This window comes from Helianthus annuus, chromosome 11 (assembly GCF_002127325.2).
Source record: "Helianthus annuus cultivar XRQ/B chromosome 11, HanXRQr2.0-SUNRISE, whole genome shotgun sequence".
Classification (NCBI taxonomy): domain Eukaryota; kingdom Viridiplantae; phylum Streptophyta; class Magnoliopsida; order Asterales; family Asteraceae; genus Helianthus; species Helianthus annuus.
In genome coordinates this window covers 97,843,687-97,868,083 of record NC_035443.2, presented here as the reverse complement: position 1 = coordinate 97,868,083, position 24,397 = coordinate 97,843,687, and the positions used below count along the sequence as shown (strand labels likewise).

The window sequence follows — 24,397 nt, the reverse complement described above, 5'->3', positions numbered from 1 at the left end:
TGTTATTAAATATACTAATTTTAAATTTATAATTTGTATTAGAATACAGTGCGAGAAAGAGAATAGTATAATGGTTGCTTTGTAAAATGTACTTGATAAAAGTTTCGCTTCAATTGTCACAAATTTTCAAGATAAGTTATTACATTTAAGCTAATAATTAATCAACAATTAACATTCTTTGTAAAATGTCGTAGCCAGTGACAAAGTGTCAAGCAGCAGAGTTAAGTGATCTCAAAGAGCTTTATTCTAATAACTTTCCGTATCCGATACTCGTTTGTATGTGTAACAAAAAAGATTGATCCGATGAATAGTCACACGATGAAGAAACAAAGTTTGGAACTGTAATAGAAATGTCAAATGTCTTTTTTAGTTTCTTATTATATTGAAACTTACTTTTTAAATATTTATATTAACACTTCAAATAAAACCGAATGCATCTTTTATATTATTATAATAATAATAATTTTATTTTAAAAAGTGACAAATACCTCAAGGAAACAATAGTAAGAAATGAGGGACCTCAACCAAAGTAATAAGGTAACAGATAAGATTTTATGATTTCATAATGATAACGCCGTCTTCTACTACAACCCAAAGCCAAGCCACCACAAATGATGATGAGTCTGATGAAATCTGTGGGTGCTTCTGCGGTGGTGAATGTGCCAGCCACCGCCACCCAACTCCACCACTCTACACATTCTTTCTCATTGCCCAAACTAAACATCAGCTGGAGATTCTAGCAAATAAGGATAGTAGATTCTTTTATAATTGTGTGTGTATAAAAATCTATAGCTAAAGAAAGTATGTATATTATGATCCATCCAAGCTTATGTCAGTCTCATCAAGTTTTCACTTTCATGTAACAAGGATTAATGATTGTAATTAGTGGTGGCAAAGTGGGCAAGTTGGATGGGTTTGGATAATGGGTCAAGATGGGTTTGGGTTAAGATAGGTATAGGTCAGGATAGGTAATTTAAAAAAAACGGTTGGATGGGTAATGGGTCAAGATAGGTTTGGGTTAGGATGGGTTTGGGTTAAGATGGGTTCTAAAAAATCAAAAAAGATCTAAAAAATAAAAAAAAATCTAAAAAATCCGAAAAATTCTAAAAAATAAAAAAATATTCTAGAAAATCAAAAAAATTATAAAAAATCAAAATTATTCTAAAAAAATCATAAAAAATCTAAAAATTCAAAAAATTATAAACAATCCAAAAAACTCAAAAAAATAAAAAAAATGTAAAAAATAAAAAATTGTAAAAAATCAACAAATTCTAGAAAATCATAAAAATTCTAAAAAATCAAAAAAATTCTAAAAAACCATAAAAATTCTAAAAAAATCATAGAATTCTTAAAAATCCAGAAAATTCTAATAAAATCAATAAAATTATAAAAAATCATAAAAATTCTAAAAAAAATCTAAAAAATCCAAAAAAATCAAAAAAATCAAAAAGATTCTAAAAATAAAAAAAATTCTGCAAAATCAAAAAAATTCTAAAAAAGTAAAAAAAACAAAAAAAAAAATCAAAGAACTATAAAAAATCATAAAAATTATAAAAAATCATAAAAATTATAAAAAATCATAAAAATTCTTAAAAATCCAAAAAATTATAAAAAAAAAAAACAAAAAAAAATTTTAAAAATCATAAAAAATCTAAAATATAAAAAAAATCTCTGAAAAATCCAAAAAATTCTAACCAATCAAAAAAATTATAAAAAATCATAAATATTCTAAAAAATCAAAAAAATTCTAAAAATCAAAAAATTCTAAAAAATCAAAAATTCTAAAAAAGCAAAAAAAAAACAGAAAAAAAACGAAAAAAATTTCTAAAAAAATCATAAAAATCCAAAAAAAATTCTAAAAAAAATCCTATTTTTTACTTTTTAGAATTTTTTTTGATTTTTTATATTTTTTTGGATTTATGTAGAATTTTTTGGATTTTTTTGAATTTTTATGATTTTTTTTTATTTTTTAGATTTTTTTTTGATTTTTTATATTTTTTGGATTTATTTAGAATTTTTTGGGATTTTTTTAATTTTTATGATTTTTTTTATTTTTTAGAATCTTATGATTTTTAGAATTTTTTTGATTTTTTTCGATTTTTTTTATTGTTTAGAATTTTTTTGATTTTTTAGTTTTTTTTTATTTTAAGGATTTTTTTTAGAATTTTTTGGATTTTTTAGAATTTTGATGATTTTTTAGAGTTTTTTTTATTAATTGGATCTTTTTTAATTTTTTATGATTTTTTATGATTTTTTAGAATTTTTTGGATTTTTTAGAATTTTTTTGATTTTTTAGAATTTTTTTGATTTTTTTAGAATTTTTTTATTTTTTAGATTTCTTTTGATTTTTTATGATTTTTTTATTTTTTAGATTTTTTTGGATTTTATAGAATTATTATGATTTTTTAGCATTTTTTTAATTTTTTATAAATTTTTTGATTTTTTACATTTTTTTGTTTTTTATGATTTTTTAGAATTTTTTATTTTTTAGATATTTTAGAATTTTTTTGGATTTTTTGGATTTTTTTTATTTTGTGGATTTTTTTATTTTTTGGATTTTTTTTATTTTTTATGATTTTTTAGAATTTTTAAGAATTCTTATGATTTTTTAGAATTTTTTGATTTTTTTTTATTTTTTACAATTTTTTTGATTTTTTTTTATAATTTTTAAAATTATTATTATTTTTAAATGAAGAACGACGGAGAGTACTACGGGAGATATCTACGAGTAGTAATTAGTTTAATGATTTTATTTTATACCCATCCTGACCCGCTTGGTTTTTATCTCATACCTATCCTGAGCTACTCTTTTTTTAGAGTAAATTACAAGTTTTGTCCTTTATGTTTACACCAAATTGCAGGCGCTGTCCTTTAGCGTAAAAGTTGACAAGTTATGTACTTAATGTTTCAAAATCTTGCACGTTATGTCCTTTAGGCCAAACCCAGTTAGATTTTTTGGTTAAATCTATTCACCAAAGGGTATTTTTGTCTTTTTAGCTATATATTTAATATTACTATTTAAAAAAATAAAACAATATTATTATTATTACTATTATTTATGTAAATATAGATATTATTTTTGTCTTTTTATATTATTATTATTGTCTCATCCAATCTCGTTCAGGTGCTCCGACACCTCCGACGGGTTTTCCGGCAACACCCAAAAATCTCCTTTACGACTTTTATCCGTAACCGACTCCTATTACCACATCTGATTCGAAGGGCTGTGGGGGTTGGTAAACCTGTTGAACAGGGACGGAACCAGAGTGGTCAAGAGGATGGTCCGCTGACCCGACCCGACTCAAACCAAAAAGTTGTAGTTGGTAACACGATTTCAAAGGGTTAGATTAAGTGATGTGATTTCAAACCTTGAATTTGGTTAATGTCAGATGGATTAATAGGAGCAGCAAGCATTTTAACACATACATCATTTGTTTAATTTCAACCGGTGGTAGTTGGACTATTCTGCACACAATTTTAACAAACTCAGTGTCTGTTACTTGAATAGAATCTTCTAGGTTATGAAAACAAAGAGAGAGAGAGTATGACTTGGTGACAGTATCCGGAGGACCGTGTTGGTCGTATACGACCGCCATAGAGGGCGGTGTCATGAGGGCGAAGAAAGCCCTAACGTTGCCGGAAATTTGAATACGATGCCGGAGGAAATGCATGTGTGTTAACGGTTTTAGAGTGTCAACAAACCTCGCACACGCTATTGCTGTTGGTGGTGTTGACAGTGGTGGTGGCAGGTGGTTGTGTTGACAGTGGCGGTGGTAGATGGGGTGGGGTCGGTGGTGGCTGGTGGCGCCGGTGGTGGCTGGGTGGTTGCAGGGGTGGAGATGGTGGTTGCAGGGGTGGGGATGGTGGTTGCGATGGTGGATGGTGGTTGCAGGGGTGGTTGATGGGGGTAGAGAGAGAGGGGGAGTGGTAGAGAGTAAAGAGAGAGTTGCAGATAGAGATTGGATGGAGAATCTGAAAGATAATATCTATATTTACATAAATAATAGTAATAATAATAATAATAGTATTTTTTTAAAATATATTTTGTTTTATTTTTTTAAATAGTAATATTAAATATATAGCTAAAAAGACAAAAATACCCTTTGGTGAATAGATTTAACCAAAAAATCTAACTGGGTTTGGCCTAAAGGACATAACGTGCAAGATTTTGAAACATTAAGTACAGAACTTGTCAACTTTTACGCTAAAGGACAACGCCTGCAATTTGATGTAAACATAAAGGACAAAACTTGTAATTTACTCTTTTTTTTTTATCTACCACTTCATAACCCATCCTAACATCCTAACCTATTGACTAATTTTGTTTGATCCATCTTAACCCATCTTAAAATTTAAAATACCCATATCAACCCAAAATAGAATGAATGAGCTTGTTTTGTCAGGTCTAATTGTAATATATGTTTAGTCACCAGTTCATGGCAGCATTTGAGTAGAAAGTAGAACCTTAGGTTACATAAATGGATATATGGCGTAGGAGATGTAAATTGGCAACCGAAACGTTCTAAGTTATGTTGCAGTTTCAACCTATGTAAAAATAGAACTACGGTTTGCAAGTGAGACGTATGTTGATCTGGACTTGAAGCGCGGATCTATCAGTTAAGCTTAAGGCCTTCTAGTTTTAAGGATATGGGTGTATGATATATACCTGTAATTCTCGCAAATTAAGCATAGAAAGGTTTTTTTTTTTTTTTTTTTTTTTTTTTTTTTTGTAATTGTGTGTCTATGCGTGTAAAAAAGAATGAGTTAACTGCCATTTTCATCCCTGTGGTTTGGTGGAAAATGCCACTTCAGTCCAAAAAAAAATTTGCATCATTTCCGTCCTCAACATTTTTGAAACGTGCCACTTCAGTCCAAAAAGATAACGCCCGTTAAAAACGTTGAGGACGGAACTGGCGCAAGGCGTTATCTTTTTGGACTGAAAGGACACGTTTCAAAAATGTTGAGGAGGGAACTGGCGCAATTTTTTTTTGAACTAAAGTGACATTTTCCACCAAACCAAAGGGACGAAAATGGCAGTTATATCATGTTCCATATGTTACATGTGAAATGAACACACATCGAAGCTTAAGTCACATTTAACTTGTGGGCTTATGATTAGCCCAAACAGTCTTAAAACAAGAAGTTATATTGTCTTGTTTCTTCCACATTTCCCTCCTTTAGCATAACACATTTAGAAGTTTCACCATTTTGCAAATGAAGAAAACAGAGAGTAACAAGAAATCAGTGGCGGAGCTTGACCAAAAGTTTTGAGGGGGCGTAAAGTGATAGGACCCAAAAATTTTTTTCCTATCGTTATGTTTCGGATCGGGTCGGCTATTCGATTCAGGTCGGGTCAAATAATAATAGTTCCAAATAAAACTAAAAAAAATCATTCATTCAAAGGACATGTTCTTGCACATAGAAAAACTAAATATTATATAACAAACAAAAGACCTATATATCTATACTACTTTAATAAGCATATAGGAAGGGCAAGAATGGTCATTTGCCATTGTACAAGCATTTCAAGCACATTGTACAAACATCTTAAGCACAAATGTGTTGAAAGTACTTTTTCAACATTTACAACCCTTTAAGCATATTGTAAAAGCCTTTTAGAGCATTCTCATCCAAACCATCAAAATATGTGAGGGGTAGTTTTTATATTATAAAGGGTATAAAAATGGTTGTGAGTGGAGGAGAGAGAAAATGTTACTGTTCACCTGTATATTTGGGGGGGACACTGTTCACCCAGTATAATTTTTTTAATATATATTGAAAGTGGTTGTGAGTGAAGGAGAGAGAAAAATGTAATGATAATATTATTTAATTGAGAATGAGAGAGAAAAAGTATTTGTTTTTAGTGAAAATATATTGATATAGGAGTTGTTTTTTAGTGGAATATATGTATAATTTGATGGATTGGATGAGAATGCTCTTAAGCACCTGTTGGACCCAGTATGGCCTTAACAACTTCTTTTTACGTAATATGGCAAGTGATTTCAGTATATGTGAAAAAGATGTGCGGAAATGGAAATCAGACTTTCAAGAAACAAGACCTACAGAATTATCAAGTTTATATCACTTTGAAACAAATTAGTTTAACAAGGTGATTGTAAGATTATTGTCTAATACAAATGAATCTTGATTTCTGTGGGTGAAAAGAGCAGTTGGAGTTTGAGTGTTTGTATGTGAATGCTAAGCTTCAAACTCAAGTATCTTCTGCCTCTCGAGCCTTCTATTTATAGACGGCTGTGGCATGAATAAACATTTGTTTACTCATGCAATAAGTCCTGCATAAAGTAGCAATTTGACATATTCATTGAATCCATCGTTCAAGTTGTATTTGTAATCATGAAAACCAATAATGTCATGCTTCGGTCATGGGTGGCAGGATAGAGTTGTGATTTTAGACAAGTGGGTCTGTCATCAGAATTTCTGATAAGCCACTTCATCAGAAATTCTGGTGAACAAATCATCAGAAAGTTTGATGATCAGAATTTGTCAGAAACTGATGATATTTCATCAGAAATATCATCAGATCCATCAGAAACGACCTTCTCTGATAATCCAAATCAACTCTTTATCAACTTGAGATTCTTTGTAGTAGATACTTTGCTTTTTCGTTGTCCCAACTGTTTTTCTTCATCTTGCTGTGTTCTTCAGGACTGTTATCTTCTTCAGAGATCCAGTTGATTGAGATTTTCTTCAATACTTACAAATAAAGTTTCCTAACAGCTTCCCCCTAAGTATTGTAAGAAAATGAACTATCTCATGAATATAGAATTTCCAAACAGTGGAAACTTAATACTTGCAAAATTTAAACCAGTTAAGTTTTTGAAAAACAAATTACATAAAAGATAAAAATAGACAATTTTTAATTCAGCTTCACTCTCTTATGCATATCTCCTTTCTTTATCTTCTTTTTGTAGGAGATGTATTTGTTGCAGCTGTCATACATGTCTTTGTACCATTCTCTTGCTTGAATCCATTCTTCAATCATTTGCTCAATTTCTTTCCTGCTTCCTTCCAAGTTCTTTTCTATCTTCTGAAGATGTTCCTGTCTTTTGTTCATGGTTTTTAAGATATACCTCAGGGTTTGATTTGAGTACTTACAGATGTCAACACTTCTGAACAGAGCTTTGTTATTGTCTTGATCTCTGAAGATTACACCATATTCTTGTTCTCCATATTTGCTTGTCTGCATAATGATGTCTCCAGATCTTGCATCATCCAGTATTTCTGAGGGAACTTTTGTCTTAGGTGATCTAAAGTACACCTTTTTGTTGTGCACATGCTCATAATTGATGCATAGATCAAAGTCTGAAAAAGCCATTCTTTCAAATAGCAATATTCCAGCCTTTGATATGCCATTTAATGCCCTTCTGACCTCTTGGTTATTTTTCTTTTCCTTTTCATAGTTATCCTTCATGAACAGAATGTCCAAAGGATGCAACTGGTCAGCTAGTTCTTCATCGGTCACTTTCTGTTCATCCCCCTTTTCTCTTTGAAGTGTGTATCTGTTTTGTACAAACGTTCCTCCTATATCATCAGTTGCAACTTTCACTTATTCTACCTTTAAAATTCTCTTTACCAGATTCTCATTGTGCTTGTGAATGCTGTATGGCCCTCTTTTCATTCTTTCTTCTCTTAAGCCCAGTCTGGTAGGAGATAGTGATCTTGGTATTTCATCTTCTTTTGTCAAGTAGTAGCTTACCAGATTGTATTCGGGAAATATCATTACATCTCTGGCAATTTCTTTGACCATGATAGACTTGGATTCCGAGATTTTTCTCTTAACAATCTTTGACTTCGCTTCTGACTCACCTTCGTGTTCCCATTCCTTCATTGTTTGTATATTCATATATTTGCTTATTGTTGAGTCATCAGATATTGTTGGATTTGGAATAGCAGCCAGCATCTTCAAATTTGTAATGACTTGCGGTTTTACAGCTGCTAATCTTTTCAGCATTTCTTCTTTTGGAATATTTGGAGGTGGTCCCATCACTGTGGTATCAGCTTTGGTGATTGGTGTGGTTGTTGATTGTTGAGGAGTTGACTTTGGAGCCTTCTGATGTGAGCTTGAATCAGGAATTTGCTTCATGAGTTCTTTAGGATCCACTTTGGCTAAACTTGCAACATTGAATTGCATTCTCTCCATTATTTGTTGTGTTTCTCTCACCAGTTTTGAGTTGTTGGCCATGTTCTTCTGAGCTTGGTTGAATTCAGCTTCAGCTTTCTTCTGATTTTCAGCCCATTCTTTTGACAGCTTCTCAAGGGCATCTGTGATACTGTTATTACTTGCCCTTAGAATGGCAATTTCTTCTTCCAAAACTTTATTTCTACTGCTTGACTGTCTTGACTCCATCACATTCACAACTTGTGTTTTGATTTTTTCTATTTCTGTGAGAATCGTTTGAATTTCTGATGCAGAAATGTTGAGTTCTGGTGCTTTTTCTTTCATCTTCTGAAGGGACTTTAGTGCTTCAGTCTTATCATCAGTCTGTTTCTTTATTGCTTCCACTGATTCTGATAATATCTTCATTTCAGCCCTTTGACCTTGTATTTCTGACAGCAACATATCAAGTTTTTCTTCTACTGGATTTCTTTTGCAGATTTTGTAAACTTTTTCCAACATTGTTTCCAGATTTTCTTGATTCATGGGTTTTTCAGGGATATTTGGAACAACAGATGTTCCTGCTAACATACCAGCTGCAAACACATTTGCTGCTGTTTTGGAAATGATAGGATCACTTTTTGCTTTACCAGAATTTGGTGCAGCTTTAAGTTTACCAGTATCATCTCCACCAGTGGTGAGTGACATACTCTCATCCTGGATTTCCTTATGTCCTTGAATCACATCAAGATGTGATTCTCCATAAGTTTTTAAGGTAAACATATTACCTTTTTCCAGATTTCCTTGATCAGTTTCCTGATCTCTATCTGTTGAGACCTCATACTCCTCCTCATTTTCTGATTCAGAGTTGAGATTAAAAGCACTAGTAACCTCTTTATCAATTTCAGTTTCTTTATGTTCTAAGTTGTAAGAAACATTTACTGAACTTTCTGAATTAGTTTGTTTTGAGTAAGTATCAACTAAAATAGTTCTTGAGAAAGATGTACCCGCGATATGAGATTCCTCATGATGTATTACTTCCGTTGTTTCAATTTCAGTGCCACCAAATTGAGATTCTTCGTGAATTCTTCCAGCAATTTGTGATTCTGCATGATGTTCTTGTGCTGTCTCTTGTAGTATATCAAAATCTGGATGAATTCTTACTTCATGAATTTGATCATTTTCAGCATCATTTGATGTGTTGGTAATCATCGGAATTCTCTCTCCTCCTGCTTCTTTTGATGATTTTGACTTTTGTTCTTCATCTCCTTCTAGTGATGAAGAGCATTTGAAAACTTCTCTGCTGGCTCTTTCTGTTGTGGAGTCTGATTTGGTTAGAAGAGTCTCATGCTGTATTCTGAACTGTGAATCTTGTGAAATGAAACATAGCATGCTTTCTGGTAATATAGGAATATCTTTGTCAGATTCCCATCCATGATTAGAGCTCCAGGCCTTCATTGTGTTTGATCTCCACTGATTTTCCAGAATTAGAATTTCCATTTCTCTTGCAGCAAATGTTTCAGAAATAAAAATAGAAATTAATCTTGGATATGGCAAATGTGAGATTATTTTTCCATTTTTGGTGATGATTGACCTTTTGATTAGATTAAAAATTTCTAATCCATAATCAATTCTGAACCCAGTTATGAGTCCATACATGATTGTTAGAATAGCTTGATTAATCTGATCAGTTCCTCCAATTTTTGAAGTGAGACATTTGTTTAATACTTCCATCATCACTTGCCATATTGCTGGTAGTTCATTTCTTCTGATTGAACCAATTTTGTTGATCTTCTTGTTCTTGTAACCAAGCTTAACAATAAAGCTTAATAGCTCTTTCCTGCTTGGTGCTTCAACATAGTTATCAAGAATGGGTAGTTCAAGCCATTCTCTTACCCTTGTAGGAGTTAATGTTACGGAAACATTTTCCCATACATGGGCAGAGAGTTGGTTTTCTTCGACTTCATCAAAGGTGTGGACAAATTGTTGTAGCAGTTTTTCTAGTACTTCTTTCTCTTTTGTTAGAGCTCCTGTAATTGGACAGTTCATGAGATATTCTATCAGAAGTTGACATCTCAGATCATATTCTGAATGCTCTGTATTCATTAGCAAATTGTTTTCCTTCATTGACAGAAATTCATCGTCATCAATGAAAGGTACATCATGTTGAACAATTGGGATGTTGAGGTTTACTTCGGCCATTTTGAAGTTTGTGAATTAGGGTTTGAAATTTAGGGATTTTTGAGTGAGGAACAAAGTTTTGCTTTGGTTTGGAACTTGTGAGGTAGATGTGATCCTTTTGAATTTTCTGCTAAGGGCTATATAGTGAAGATTTTTAGCAGAGTGTTGTGGGTTTATGGAGTTGAGAGTATATGGATTGTGTCATGTAGTGGCGGTTAAAGGATCATTAATTGTCTTTTATACCGTTTGATCATGGGATGTCGGTTTTTGATTCATGATATAACTGTTAGATTGTGGGTATCAAGACTTTAATGATGATTAATCGTGTAATCGTGGTTGTGCCCTTTCAACTTGTTCTTTTTGTAGTTTCACTGAAGTGCTTCATCTAAATTTAGATTTGAAAAACATTATTGGTTGTATGACACCTTTCCTTCTTTGTGGACCCTACTCTTTTGAGGAGGTCCAATTAGCTTTCTTCAACTTCATTTTTTTTAAGTCAAAATTCCATTTCTTAGATCGTCTTCCTCCCTCTCAATCAAATAAAGTCAACAGAATTTGATGTGTTTTCCCCCTCAATTTGTCACCCTTTTTTTTAACAAATTTCTGATGATTTGTATCAAAAAATTTTCAGTTTTATCTGGTGAATTTGAATCAAATTCTGATGATTTGTTGAAGTTTCTGATAAATTTTATCAGATTCTGATGATTTATCAAATCCTATCAGATTTTATTTGACTCTTACCAGATTTTCCTTGTTAAAAAAAAATTACTTATGTAGCAAGATTTAAAGCAAAACATGTAGCATTTTATATAAACATATATACTACATACCATCTACACATATAAGACCTATTTATGAAGGGTTTTAATCAATATCTATTCCATCTCCATATTCAATCTCAAGAAGTACCCATTGTTCGGTTACTAAACCAAAATTTTTATTTGTTGGTCTTAGTAAAGCTATGCTTGTATTTTGTTGAAGAATCAACTCTGCTTTTTGATAACCAGCAGGAATTCCACCAAAGTCCAGCTGACTTGTGATTATCTTCATCAGAAAGCGCGGATACATCAAAAATGGCCTGCTTGACCACATGTTGCTTGCAAAGTCTCTCATTAGATAATAAGAGAAGTTGTAAGGAACTTTCAATGTGACAGCTCGGCAAATTTCTAACAACTTATTAGATGCTTCATGATGATTTATGGTCTTCCTCGAGAAGCATGCACCCAGTTGAGTGATCAAAAACTGCCATGGTTTGATGAAGCCATTTTTGTTGATTGCTCTGGGATCATTTTCAGGATTGTACCCCATGTGCTCCAAAGTTTCTTCAATCTCATCTTCTGAGAACATCAGAACATTGTTGTCATCATTGAGTTGAAGAGTTGTTCTGATGGTATTTTCAGTTATTCTGGTCGTTTGATTGAGAACTTTACTTTCAACATATATCCACCCTCTATCTTGACTTTCTGACAATTTTGCATTTTGCCAGAATGTTTGAAGGATTTCAGGGAATATTGTTATGTTGGCAGTTAGAGCATTTCCTAAGTTACTTGCCATAAGCATGTTTACCACAGCTTGGCATCCATCCCAGAGAGGACCCTCAAAACTGGTTCTGAGTCTGAGGTTGTGGTATGGATGTAAAAGATGTGGGAAACGATTAGCTTGTATGGTAAGCATTTTTTAAGTGAAGATCTTTATCTGTGAAGAAGGAAATGAAGAGATTTTCTGAATTTCTAGATGAAGGTGATTGTCTTTGCTTAATGTGGTAGACATATATAGTAATTTAAGAACTGCCATAAATGTTATCTACCCACTGAATCTTGTCTACCACAATCTTGGTTATTTTATTGTTTTATCAGGTGATCTTAAGAATAACCCAGATTGAACCCTTCTTCATTAAATGATTTAGGCGGCTATTTTTCAGTTTTCTATCATGATTGCCTACTGTTGTCATTTCAGTGTATTTAATGAAGAAAGAAAGAAAAAAAATCTCTACACCTATTGATAATTTTCAGAAAACTTCTGTTATGTGACGTTTGCCAAAGAGAATAAAAAAAACAAAAAAAAACAACAAAAACAAAATAAATAAAAAAAAATTATGAATTTGTCAATTTTGAGTTATGAATAAAGGTGATGAAATGTATGAACTTGTTCAAATAATCATTCGACAGTTTTGTTTTAAGAAGCTTTCTGATTTGTTACCAGAAATTCTGATAATTTGTTAGATTCTTCTGATGATGTATCAGATTCTCTTAAATTTTATCAGATCTTCTGGTGTTTTATCAGAAATGTAATTTTTCTTCTTATGATTCTTTTTATTCAAACAAGTTACAAATCACAGAGAACTTTATCACAATTTTGACCATGATTTAGCATAATTACCTTAAGCCTCTATAGGCTACTTTCTTCAATGGTCAGATGTTCCTTTTATTTATTTCATTTTCAAAAATTCACCATTTTACCCAGCTTTGAGACAAAGTTGCTGAGTAAGCTCCTATCTCCAGTCATGTGCTTGGAGCTTCCTGAGTCGCAGTACCAGATCTGCTGTACATGATGGTCCTGAAATGAAATGATTAGAGGGTTTTAGGTACCCAGGCATGCTTGGGTACACTTTCTGATGATATTCTGGTTCTATTATTTCTTCTAGATGACCTTTCATCAGAATTTCTGTTGAATGCTGAGCCATTAACAGAATTTTTGTTTTTCTTTTGGAGATGGTGTTGAACAAGCTTCAGTATTTCAACACACATACAGGAATTATCAGAAATTTCTGATTTTCCTTCTTGTGATGGAATGAAGGGATAGTTTTGAAAAGATGAGTGAACTGCTTCTGGAGTTTTTACAAACTCTTGACTGCATTCACTTCTTTTTGGTTCAAAATTTGGCTTGTCAAAGGAGTATTCAGAACATGTTGATTTGCAAGTTTCAGAATCAGATTCTGATAAGTATTTATCAGAAGTCTGTTGAGTAGCTTTTACAAAGACAGTAGGTTTGTTATTGTTTGTTCTTACATAACCTAACCCTTCTCCTTTGTTCTTTGGAGTGGACTCTATGAAATTTATAAATTCTTTTGCTTCTTGAAGACGTCTTACATTAATTTCTTTATCATTGATTTTCTTGTAAAGATCTCTTCTTTCATTTTCATAGAACTCGATTTTAGCTCTTTGATCTAAACTTTGTTCTATTAGTAATTGGTTTTCAAGAATGATTTTATTCAAGGTCCTCTGCAACTCATCAGATTTTTTACCATCTGATTGATGTTTAACTTGCAAGTTTAAAAAATCTGACATGAGCTCATTTAGCTTGTGTTCAAGATCAAGATTGTCTAAACTTACCTGGTGTCCTGAAGTCTCTGGTATGTCATCAGAAAGTGCCATGAGACAGAAGTTGGCCATTTCTTCTTCTTCTTCATTAGAAGAATCATCAGATAGCCATGTATCTGTTCCAGCAATTAAGCTGACTTGATGTTGTTGCTTTTTAGCTTCCTCAAGCTTCTTTTCATCGTAAGCAACATCTTTCAGCTTCTTGGTCTTACACTCAGATGCTTAATGACCTTTTTGCTTGCACTTGTAACACACCACCTCAGCCTTTCCTTTATCCTTAGATCTAACATCTTCTTTAGATCTATCATCCATCCTCCTTCTATCACTCCTCTGGTACCTCTGGCCTCCTCCCCTCAACCTTTGCTCAAATGTTTTGGTGAGCAGTGCTATTGCATCAGCAAAGACTGAAAAATCTGATGATGAATCAGAAGTTTCAAGGGCCTGGCTGTTTGATGGTTGTGGATCATTGAAAGTTGTTTGTCTTTGTGAGTTAGAGATAAGAGCTAAAGATCCCCCTCTTTGAATGGTTTCTTCAAATATTTCTTCCTCTCTGGGGATCAAGATGCTATATAAGTCATGAAGACTCATGTTTCCTAGTTCTAACATTGAGGACAAAGTCATTGTTAGACTTCTAGGCAAAGCATCAAGAAATTTTATGTTTCTTTCATCATTTGATTTAGTTATTCCAAATTTCTTTAGCTCGTTTAAAAGTTTTGTGAACCTTTGATATGTGTCATTTAACTTTTCATTAGGTAAACTTTTAAACCTTTCATAGGATGAGACGTTGTTAGTTCTCTTGTTTCTTTTCATCCTTTCTCCTCCTTCACAAAGATTTTCCAACTGATCCCATATTTCTTTGGCTCATGCACAAGCATCAACTTGTGAAAATATGTCATTAGGGATGGCCATTATTAAGAGTGATTTTGCTCTTTCATCCCCAACCACCAGATCCTTGTCTTCTGCGCTCCAGTTTATTTCACTTTTGGGAGCACGAGAGGCAGGGATTTCTGGTGTTTTGTCAGTTGTTGGAATTGCTGGTATTTCAGTCATTGGTATATGTGGACCCCTTTCAATGGATTGAAACAGAGCTCGGTCATGACCATTAAGGAAATTGACCATCCTGATTTTCCATTGGGGGTATTCCTCCCTGACCAGAGTCGGAGGTTTGGACATAGAACCAATGTTAAAAGCATTATTCCAGGTTTGAAAGCTGGCCATATTTAGAAAAAAGAAGAAGAGCGATTGATCGTTTGAAAATAATTTATTCAATCTGCTCTGATACCAATTGTTGGACCCAGTATGGCCTAAACAACTTCTTTTTACGTAATATGGCAAGTGATTTCAGTATATGTGAAAAAGATGTGCGGAAATGGAAATCAGACTTTCAAGAAACAAGACCTACAGAATTATCCAGTTTATATCACTTTGAAACAAATTAGTTTAACAAGGTGATTGTAAGATTATTATCTAATACAAATGAATCTTGATTTCTGTGGGTGAAAAGAGCAGTTGGAGTTTGAGTGCTTGTGTGTGAATGCTAAGCTTCAAACTCAAGTATCTTCTGCCTCTCGAGCCTTCTATTTATAGACGGCTGTGGACATGAATAAACATTTGTTTATTCATGCAATAAGTCCTGCATAAAGTAGCAATTTGACATATTCATTGAATCCATTGTTCAAGTTGTATTTGTAATCATGAAAACCAATAATGTCATGCTTCGGTCATGGGTGGCAGGATAGAGTTGTGATTTTAGACAAGTGGGTCTGTCATCAGAATTTCTGATAAGCCACTTCATCAGAAATTCTGGTGAACAAATCATCAGAAAGTTTGATAATCAGAATTTGTCAGAAACTGATGATATTTCATCAGAAATATCATCAGATCCATCAGAAATGACCTTCTCTGATAATCCAAATCAACTCTTTATCAACTTGAGATTCTTTGTAGTAGATACTTTGCTTTTTAGTTGTCCCAACTGTTTTTCTTCATCTTGCTGTGTTCTTCAGGACTGGTTATCTTCTTCAGAGATCCAGTTAATTGAGATTTTCTTCAATACTTACAAATAAAGTTTCCTAACAACACCCATTATAAATAAAACCCTAAAATCATTTGGTTCCATCGACATCAGGTAAGGACGACAAAAAGCTGATCTTCTTCCATGAACTTCTTTGGTAAACACGCCTGATATTTTGGCTCCATGTTTTCGTACTTTTGAATTTGAAATTTGAAATTCACACTCTATAATGCAAGTTCTTCTCTCTCCTAATTCTTTCATTTGAAATTTACATTTCCCTGCTCCTAATTTTCTCTCTCTATACGTTCTTCATGTTGTTCAATAGAAGCCCTAAATCGGTCATATTTTGAAGGATTTCTTATCTGAAATCGCTGTTAGGGGCTACAATCGAACGAAAAAGAGGCTGAGTGGTATCTGTATTCTCATAATCGAAAGAAGGATGAAGGGAAGCAACGAACTGGGTTCTAATAGGGCTTTCAAGGGTAACTTTATCAGGTTTCTTTCATAGTTTTTCGTTTCAAAACTGTTGGTACATTGTGTTTGTAGTTTTAGCCTTTCAGGTTGTGATTTTGTTTCCTACCTTTTGTGTAATCTGTGTTTAAAGGTTTTCTTGTTTGTTTTCTAGGGTTTTGAGTGAGATATAGTGCCGAAAAATGAAGCAGCTTAAGAACCATTAGCAGTTTCTCCAGCGTTGGTGCTTGAATATGAGGTGTGTCATCGTTTATGTATTTTTTTTGTATTTTTATTGATTTTGCGTATTGTACTTTACGCTATGTATGCTTAAAATAAACTTTCTGGTGTGTGCGCGCTTATTGTTTATACTCTGTAAGAAAAGGAGTAATAAGAGGATGTGTTATGAATGTTTGTACTGTGTGGTAGCTATGAAATTGATGTAACCTGTATAAATTAAAAGTTTAAGTGTTTACAATTCAGGTTTTTACGGTTTAGAGAGAGAAGGAGAGAACTAGAAAAGGATAGTTCAGGAGAAACAGAGAGAGAACGAGAAAGGAAAGAGCTTAAGAGAAAGATAAAGAGATTTTTGATGTATTTTGTTTTGTGCTCAGGTGCGTTTTTCACAACGAGTCCAGATTTAGCAGTGGCGGAGAATCCATATTTGTTGTTTCCGTTTTCGTTTTCGTTTCTATTTACATGATATTTTATCATCAATTTGATTTTTATAGTGAATTCAGAGCTATAATTGTTGATGTGTCAGGATTATTCAACTGTTCGTGGCCAAAATTCACAAAGATGTTGTAATAAGCTTTTGGATTTGTTTGAGAAATTTAGTTTTAATCTTCGAAGTTTAGGTTCTATCTCCATACATTAATCTATATTATGTTAGTTTATTTACATATATTACTATTAAATTTGTTTCACAGATCTAGCCACTATGGATTTCAGATCTTTTTAGAATGATGTGAGAGTAAAATTAGAGTCGTTCAAATTGGTTCTTTATATCGGATCTAGGGTTTGTATTTACATATATTACTATTAAATTTGTTTCACAGATCTAGCCACTATGGATTTCAGATCTTTTTAGAATGATGTGAGAGTAAAATTAGAGTCGTTCAAATTGGTTCTTTATATCGGATCTAGGGTTTGTATTGTACCTTTTGCAGTTATCTGACTTCTTTTATTCGATTTCTATTCAAATAGGTGTTGATAATAATTAAAAACATAATGAAGATGGATCAATATGGGGTCCAACATAACAATAACTTTTTGTCTTTTAGTAATGGAGATTATGTGGTTTGTTTAACCTTTTATTCCTCTATATGTATATTTTTTTATGAAGCAACATTATGGATTTACAGCAAATTGATAATAGACGATGCTTGTTACTTAGAATCAACATCTTTACAAATACAGTAGTAAGGAGGCATGAAATTTGTTAAAAGTCTTAAAGCTAATGCCCATAAAAATTTCCATTATTCATCAGAATGTGATCATAATTGCTTTTGATATGCTTAAGCATCACTCGACCCATTTGTATATAGACGGGTCAAAATTGTTGTTATCTCAGAAACTTGATCTAATGTCTTTCTAATAAACAATTGACATGATTACAAAGATTATATTATTAAATTACAATAATATATGTTTTTTTTCTGAATAATTTGATCTAGGGCAAGCTTCCATGTGAATTCTACAAAGTAAAAGATCTTGAAGCCCAATGCTTTACTGGAAAATCCTTGGTCAAAATTTTTCTGAATAAGGATCCAATGGTTGATCTGTTTTTCACCGTCGATGGAGATGATGTAATTTGCAGCTGACTATATCAATCAGAAATTGTTTATGAATGATATTATTGAAATTAAGAGGCTGAGTTTGAACGGGTATCCTCTACGAACCAACATGTCCATTGCAGGAAAATTGAATCCAGACAATGATACCATTATTCTTCGGTTACAAATTTGTTTGTTTTGATCTGTCTGCACGAAATGAATAATTTTTTACACTTTGTATGATTTTAGCAGCCAACTTACAAATTTATTATATAATTTTTTTATCTTTTCAGGTGTTTTAATTGAAATTTGATTCTAATTGCAGGTGGTTGGATTGGATTTATTGGATGATGATAGCAAGCCAAAAAGGCATATTCAATCCTGCCTTGATACTTTGTGTGTTTTTGGTAAGCAAATCTCTATACCCTAAATAAGGTATGTGTACGAATTAATCAATTTTTTAATCATTCACACCTGTGTTGATATCTTTGACTTTATTTCAACTTCGTAATCTAAGAGCATGGCAACCATCTCCGTCCTCCTTGTGGGGTGGTATTTCTAAATACAAAGTCCTTCACTATTGTTTATCATAGGTTGTTAGCTTGACTTGTAAGTTGGTATTTCACCAATGCAGGCAGGTGACATTGACCATCTAGCTGTCATTTCTTACAACTCATAATATTGCACATGGATTGATCTCAGAAAATCTCCTGTACTACAATATCTATACTACCTTGCCCAGGTAATTGATAATCTCCCTTGTCCTGATTGGTGCTTATTGCTTAGTGCTAGATGTAACAGAATGAGCGGATAGAGTAACAGGTCATAATCGGATATCTTTTGCTTTATATTTTACCTTTTTTTCTGTTCATTTAGTGTCAAAAAGGTTATATTACTTCCATAACAATATAATAATAACAATATAAGTTCCATGCTTTTGAGACCGGATCGCTACCAGTTAAACCAGCCGGTTTTCGTCGACTTGCGGTTGAACCACCGAACTGCTGTCATTGGTCACCAGTAGTGGTAACTTAGTGACCTAAAGAAGTAGTTAGGTGAGCCAAAAAGCTTAGCAAATAAAGATCTTTCTTTTCTTGATGTTCAATTGTTTTAGTTAAGTTTCTCAATATACATGTTTTCAATGGATTAGTTTCATCCGTTAAATTTTATATTTAGCTTAGTTTCTCAATAGAAATCCAAGTAAACACTACTTGCATCTTATATGTTTGTGAGTTTCTTCTACAAATGACATCTACTACTGGGACATATTTGTATGAGAGCTAATATTACAATCTGTATCCATAATGTTATGTTTGTTTTCATTTTAAAAAAGCTAAAATTTTGTGTTCTTAGTTTATACTGAACTCTGGACTAATTTGATTCATAATTTTGGTTCAATACATGCAATTTGCAATGATCAATCATTTAACTTATACTTTAATGACACATGCAGGTTTCCAACGCTAACAAATGGGCTATCAAGCAATTAGTTGTTTCATGAGGCGCAAGGTTTACTCATAGCTGCTATAATTCCCATGGCATTTTTTACTCCTTATTTTTTATCTGATGATTCCGTTGGGTTTTTACCCGCTTTGTGTATATTGCTAAGTATTGCATTATGATAAACTAATAAGATTATGTTTTATAAAACATAAGGTATTTAAAATTGATTTCAGAAAAAAAACCGTTTTAAATACGACAACTGTTTTTGACACACTAACTTTTATTTTGATTTTCCATTCACTAATTCTTAAATATACATTTTGGTTTAGGGAACACCATCTGAAAAAGAAACATTTGACACACTAACTATTTAACCATTTTCAGAATCCAAACTTGGACTAATTCTGTTACTTAATAAGCACAAATTAAAGCTTATAACTCAACCTTCTGGAAAAAAAAAATCACATCTGGGGGAAAAATTATCAGTGTAAAGACACCCCTTGCACATTTATATGTCAACCAATGGAAGAGCTATTGACTTGCAACCATTATTTAGTTTTCATTTCTACCAAGGCTGAATGACAAATGTCCAAATCTATTTTTTTCACCATGAAAGGCTGAATGACAAATGTCCAAATCTATTTTTTTCACCATGAACAAAGATTCTTCTCCACCACAGTCTTGAGACGTATCATCCTACTTGATACACACAATCAAGCCGTTAAACGACCATAAAGGATGGGTCAAACTCAAACAAAGTCAAAATTTGTAGAACTTGAGAACATAGTCCATATGTATGGAATAGTACTCACTCAACTTCTTTTTTTACCAAATGGGTCAACAATCGGGCTAATTTTATTCTCTAATGGGTTGGTCTTTAAAATTTAAGCTAAATCGGAAATAAGGCCTTTCATGTATGAGTCGAATGTAGCCCAAAAGCTATTTCGGAATGTATAAAACCTCATAAACCATTTTATTAAAGAAATTATAATATATTATAATTATATAAATTTTTATTCGAACGTCAACAAAGTACACATATGTTTATAACACCGAGTAAGAAAAGGGAAAACAAGCACAGAAAGGCAAATTACATGTCTACAATATAAAAACAACTCATTTCTCCCAAGATAAAGCTTGCATATGATAAAATGTGGCTTAATTGTTATTAAAGATTATTTTTACAAATACAAAAGCAGAGCCACCAAACTCATCTCTTTGGTGTGAACGTGATTAATAGGTGGGTGCACAAACGTCATTAAATCCCCATGACCAGTTTTAAAGTACGTTGACCGAAAATTTAGATTTTAGTTATGACCCAACTTAGCTGAACCTTCTCATGCACACCCTTAGAATTACTAACAAGTGTTGTGTTTTCCGTTGATTCACGAATTTGGTTTTGGTTATGGCTCAAAACGAACCGCCCCGTACATATCCCTAAACTCACCAACCTAAGTGATATGTTTCCCGCCACATCGCGCGGGTAAACGACACACACACACACACACACACATATATATATATATATATATATATATATATATATATATAGGTAGAGGATCCTATAAAAGTGCTCAAATTGTGAGAAGTGTATTATAACACTATATATAATACTATATAACACCATATAAACACCGTATAACAATATGTAACACCATATAATACCATATAACACTATGTAACACTATATAACATTATATAACAAATATAACACTATAGTTTGTCTGATAGCATGTCTATGATAGATGTATAGTGTTATATTTGTTATATAATGTTATATAGTGTTACATAGTGTTATATGGTACTATATGGTGTTACATATTGTTATACGGTGTTTATATGGTGTTATATAGTATTATATATAGTGTTATAATACACTTCTCACACTTTAGACCCTTTTTACACTATCCTTACGCTATATATATATATATATATAATGATACAAGATAAATGAAACCTTGACAAGGAATTACAACTCAGCCCGACGATCTTTAAGATTTTTGAATTCATCAATTATGTCTTCCGAATCAAACTTATCAGCAATTTCTTTTTCTATGTAGATCATCAAGCTATTTGCGAGATATTAAGTTTATTGTGTGGTAGGTAATCTAGGGTTAAATAGATAAAATAAGAGTTAAAATATATTTACCAAACTACCCATCATTTCGGAAAAATAATTGGGTGGGCGATCCTATATAATTTTAATTTTTTCAGACGAAAAATCGGACCATATACACTTCTAACCGAAACATTGGGGTGGGCGGATGCACCCCTGGACACTCATTATACTTCGCCACTACAAGAAATACCATTTTGTGGTTGCAAATGCAAAATTCAAGTTGGAACACTTTCAAGAACAATTATTTGAAAGGGCCCGCCTTTTCAAAGAGCAAAACATGGAATAAGATTTTTGGCTCGTGATTGAACCCAAGTTTTTAGACAAGTTCCCAGACATCACCAAGCGGCTCAAGAGACCCGCAGTCGCTCTTGTTTCCACCAACAGTACATGGATCAAGTAAGCCCCTATCACATCTTCAAATGGGTCGATTTTGGTTAAATTTGATTTTTTAACGGTGCTAGCTTTTCTAACCGTAATAACTAATAAGTTATTAGTTATATATAAATTAAAAAAGAAAAATTGTTGCAGGGTCAACCTGGCCTACATTTTAACCAACATTAAAATCTTAATGATCTAAATCCTTTTCTGACCCATTACCTAACCTGTTTGACTCGCCTGTTGTGCCACCCTTAACATTTTTAGAGGAAATCCCCGCACTTGAATAACGAACATCTTTGCCAATAGTTATCATATTTCCCATTTGGTCTTTTGCTCACAAGTAATTTTAATTGAAAAAATGATTAAGAACAAAATACTTTGAGGGGGTGTTTGGATACATGTTTGCAAAGTAATTATTGTAATGTTCAAGTATCAAAACGAGCCCATCAGTTGCAAATTTGCAATATATTGTTGTAAGTGACTACGTGTACTAAAATAGCAGTATTGCTTCCACAACTTTTGGCCTTCAAAATTTGAATCATTCTATGTGTCAAATATTGCAAAACTCATTGTATTTTACCCCAAAGTTCATTTTATCTGGTTTGTGTTCTTTTAAAACGATGCTTGCTTTGAAAGCTAGTGCTAGGGATGGTGGTATGTAGAGATGGCAAGATAGACAGGTCATTAAAATATGTTTGGGTCAACCCATATACGTTTTTTCCCATTTTTACAGCATCTCTCATAAAATTAATGTAGTAAGTATGTTTTGTTTACAGCAACTAATTTTATTACGACAATAATCTAAATTTTTCTAATAACGTGATTTGGGAAGATAAAAACACACTTGGACACTTTGGGCGATATCTAACCCAATTATTTTATTTGTTAAGTTTATTGATTTGACCCATTCAGCATGTATGTTTAAGACATAACGCAAACTGACCCATTCAATTCAATTGTAAATAGGCCATCGATATTATAAAATGTTTGAGCAATTATGTTTTCTAGCATATGAACAATACATGACATGATTGATGCACTATATATATATCTAAATCATAAACAGGCAGGTTTATGAAACTGAGACTAGATCGAGTTTTGCAAGAAAGCTTTGAAGCTGAGAGCATTGAAGAAGCGTTGGCGTCTAATCCTGTAAATCTGGAGTTTGAGAAACTTGATAAATGGGTTGCTCCATACCCCAAATATGAGTTCGCTTGGTGGGATTCTTTCTTGCCACCAACTGCTCAAAATCAACAAGTATGAAAACAATATGCTTTTAATACGAGCGTTGTTTGTATGTTTTAGGTTGGTTTTAAGGATATTAAACATCATTTGTATGTTTTTTTGTCCGAGTCGAGTTTCATGCTTTTAAATATAACTAGAGTGAAGGCTAGAACATTGTTTTGGTTTTGAGCAAACATACTAACAAACTAATTACATGTTTACCCGCAGTCAGATGACTTGAATTAAGTGGCCTTATTTTAATGCGTCGGTTAGGCTCGTCATGTCACTGAGAGACTTAGAATGCATAAAAGTGCAACCATGGGCTCAAGAGGTTAGTTTTAGAGATTAGAGGTTAAATACAATATAAATAAAATAAAAATTAAAAACATTCTTAGTCACTATGATTTATCACAGTCACTAATTACAGGTCATTAATCTCCTAAGTTATATTATGAAATTATGGAAAACGGTTATTGCTACAAGGATTAGATGGGAAAATTAGGTTACGGTAAACAAACTTGGATTCTGTAGCAACCCTCAAATAGGTCCCCACAACAATCCGTTATTGTAAACGAAAACTTGACAATTGATGAACCAACCCGTACAAAAGTGTTGGTGCACTACATCTGTTGATTTCGTCTTGGATCGAGTCAAACATTGTATTGTATAGATTAGGGATCGTTTTACGAGAAAACTGGAGAGTATATGTGGTTAGAAAGTTAGTTTCGCTTTTATGGCCCTAGGATATAGTTTCGCTTATTTGGTCAAAGAATAGTTCCGCTCATATGGACATGTCCATATGAGCGAAACCTTTAGGCCTATATATACCAGTCATTTGAGCGAAACTATCAGAAGTGAAGTCTTGTATTCCACGCCGAGGTGCTGCCGGTGTGAAGAACTGCATGTAATCAAGTGTTAATCAATACAATTAGCAGTTTTAGTGAAGATTCAGCTATTTCTACCTACATTTCTTGTTATTCCGCACCTGAAACGTAGTTGAACGCCCCTGAACGACTCAATCGGGTCAGAACACGATCCTACAAGTGGTATCAGAGCTTGGGAGGAGGAGTTCTACAGAGATTAGCTGGATTTTATCATCATTTCGTGCTTCTACACCTTCTTTATTCAATTCAGAAAATTTTCACGGTCGAAATTCGCTCAAAATTTCACAGACTGTGCGCAATTGAACATAGACAAACCCTGGAAAGTTTCAGATCAAGATACGGACTAAAAATGGATAAAATCACCTTCGGACTTGGTTCCGCTCTTACGGACACTTGATAGTTTCGCTTATTTGGACAATTAGTTTCGCTCCTGTGCCACATATTTGAAAGGTTCCGCTCCAAATTGTATGTTGTAGATCCGCTTTTGTATCCA

The 24,397-nt window shown here is 32.9% G+C and overlaps 1 long non-coding RNA gene across 10 annotated transcripts; it reads left to right on the top strand.

Moving 5' to 3' along the window:
* The first annotated feature begins 15,690 nt into the window (after positions 1–15,690).
* LOC110890365 lies at positions 15,691–19,455 on the top strand. 10 transcript variants are annotated; one of them, XR_002564432.2, is made up of 7 exons: positions 15,691–15,788; positions 15,957–16,126; positions 16,257–16,340; positions 16,565–16,695; positions 17,758–18,093; positions 18,182–18,598; positions 19,310–19,455. It is a non-coding gene; the product is annotated as an uncharacterized LOC110890365 (long non-coding RNA). The 10 variants fall into 10 exon arrangements; XR_002564433.2 differs by lacking the exon at positions 15,691–15,788 and having other exon boundaries at positions 15,805–16,126; positions 18,182–18,291; positions 18,491–18,598; XR_002564434.2 differs by lacking the exon at positions 15,691–15,788 and having other exon boundaries at positions 15,806–16,126; positions 18,182–18,263; positions 18,491–18,598.
* The last annotated feature ends 4,942 nt before the right edge of the window (positions 19,456–24,397 follow it).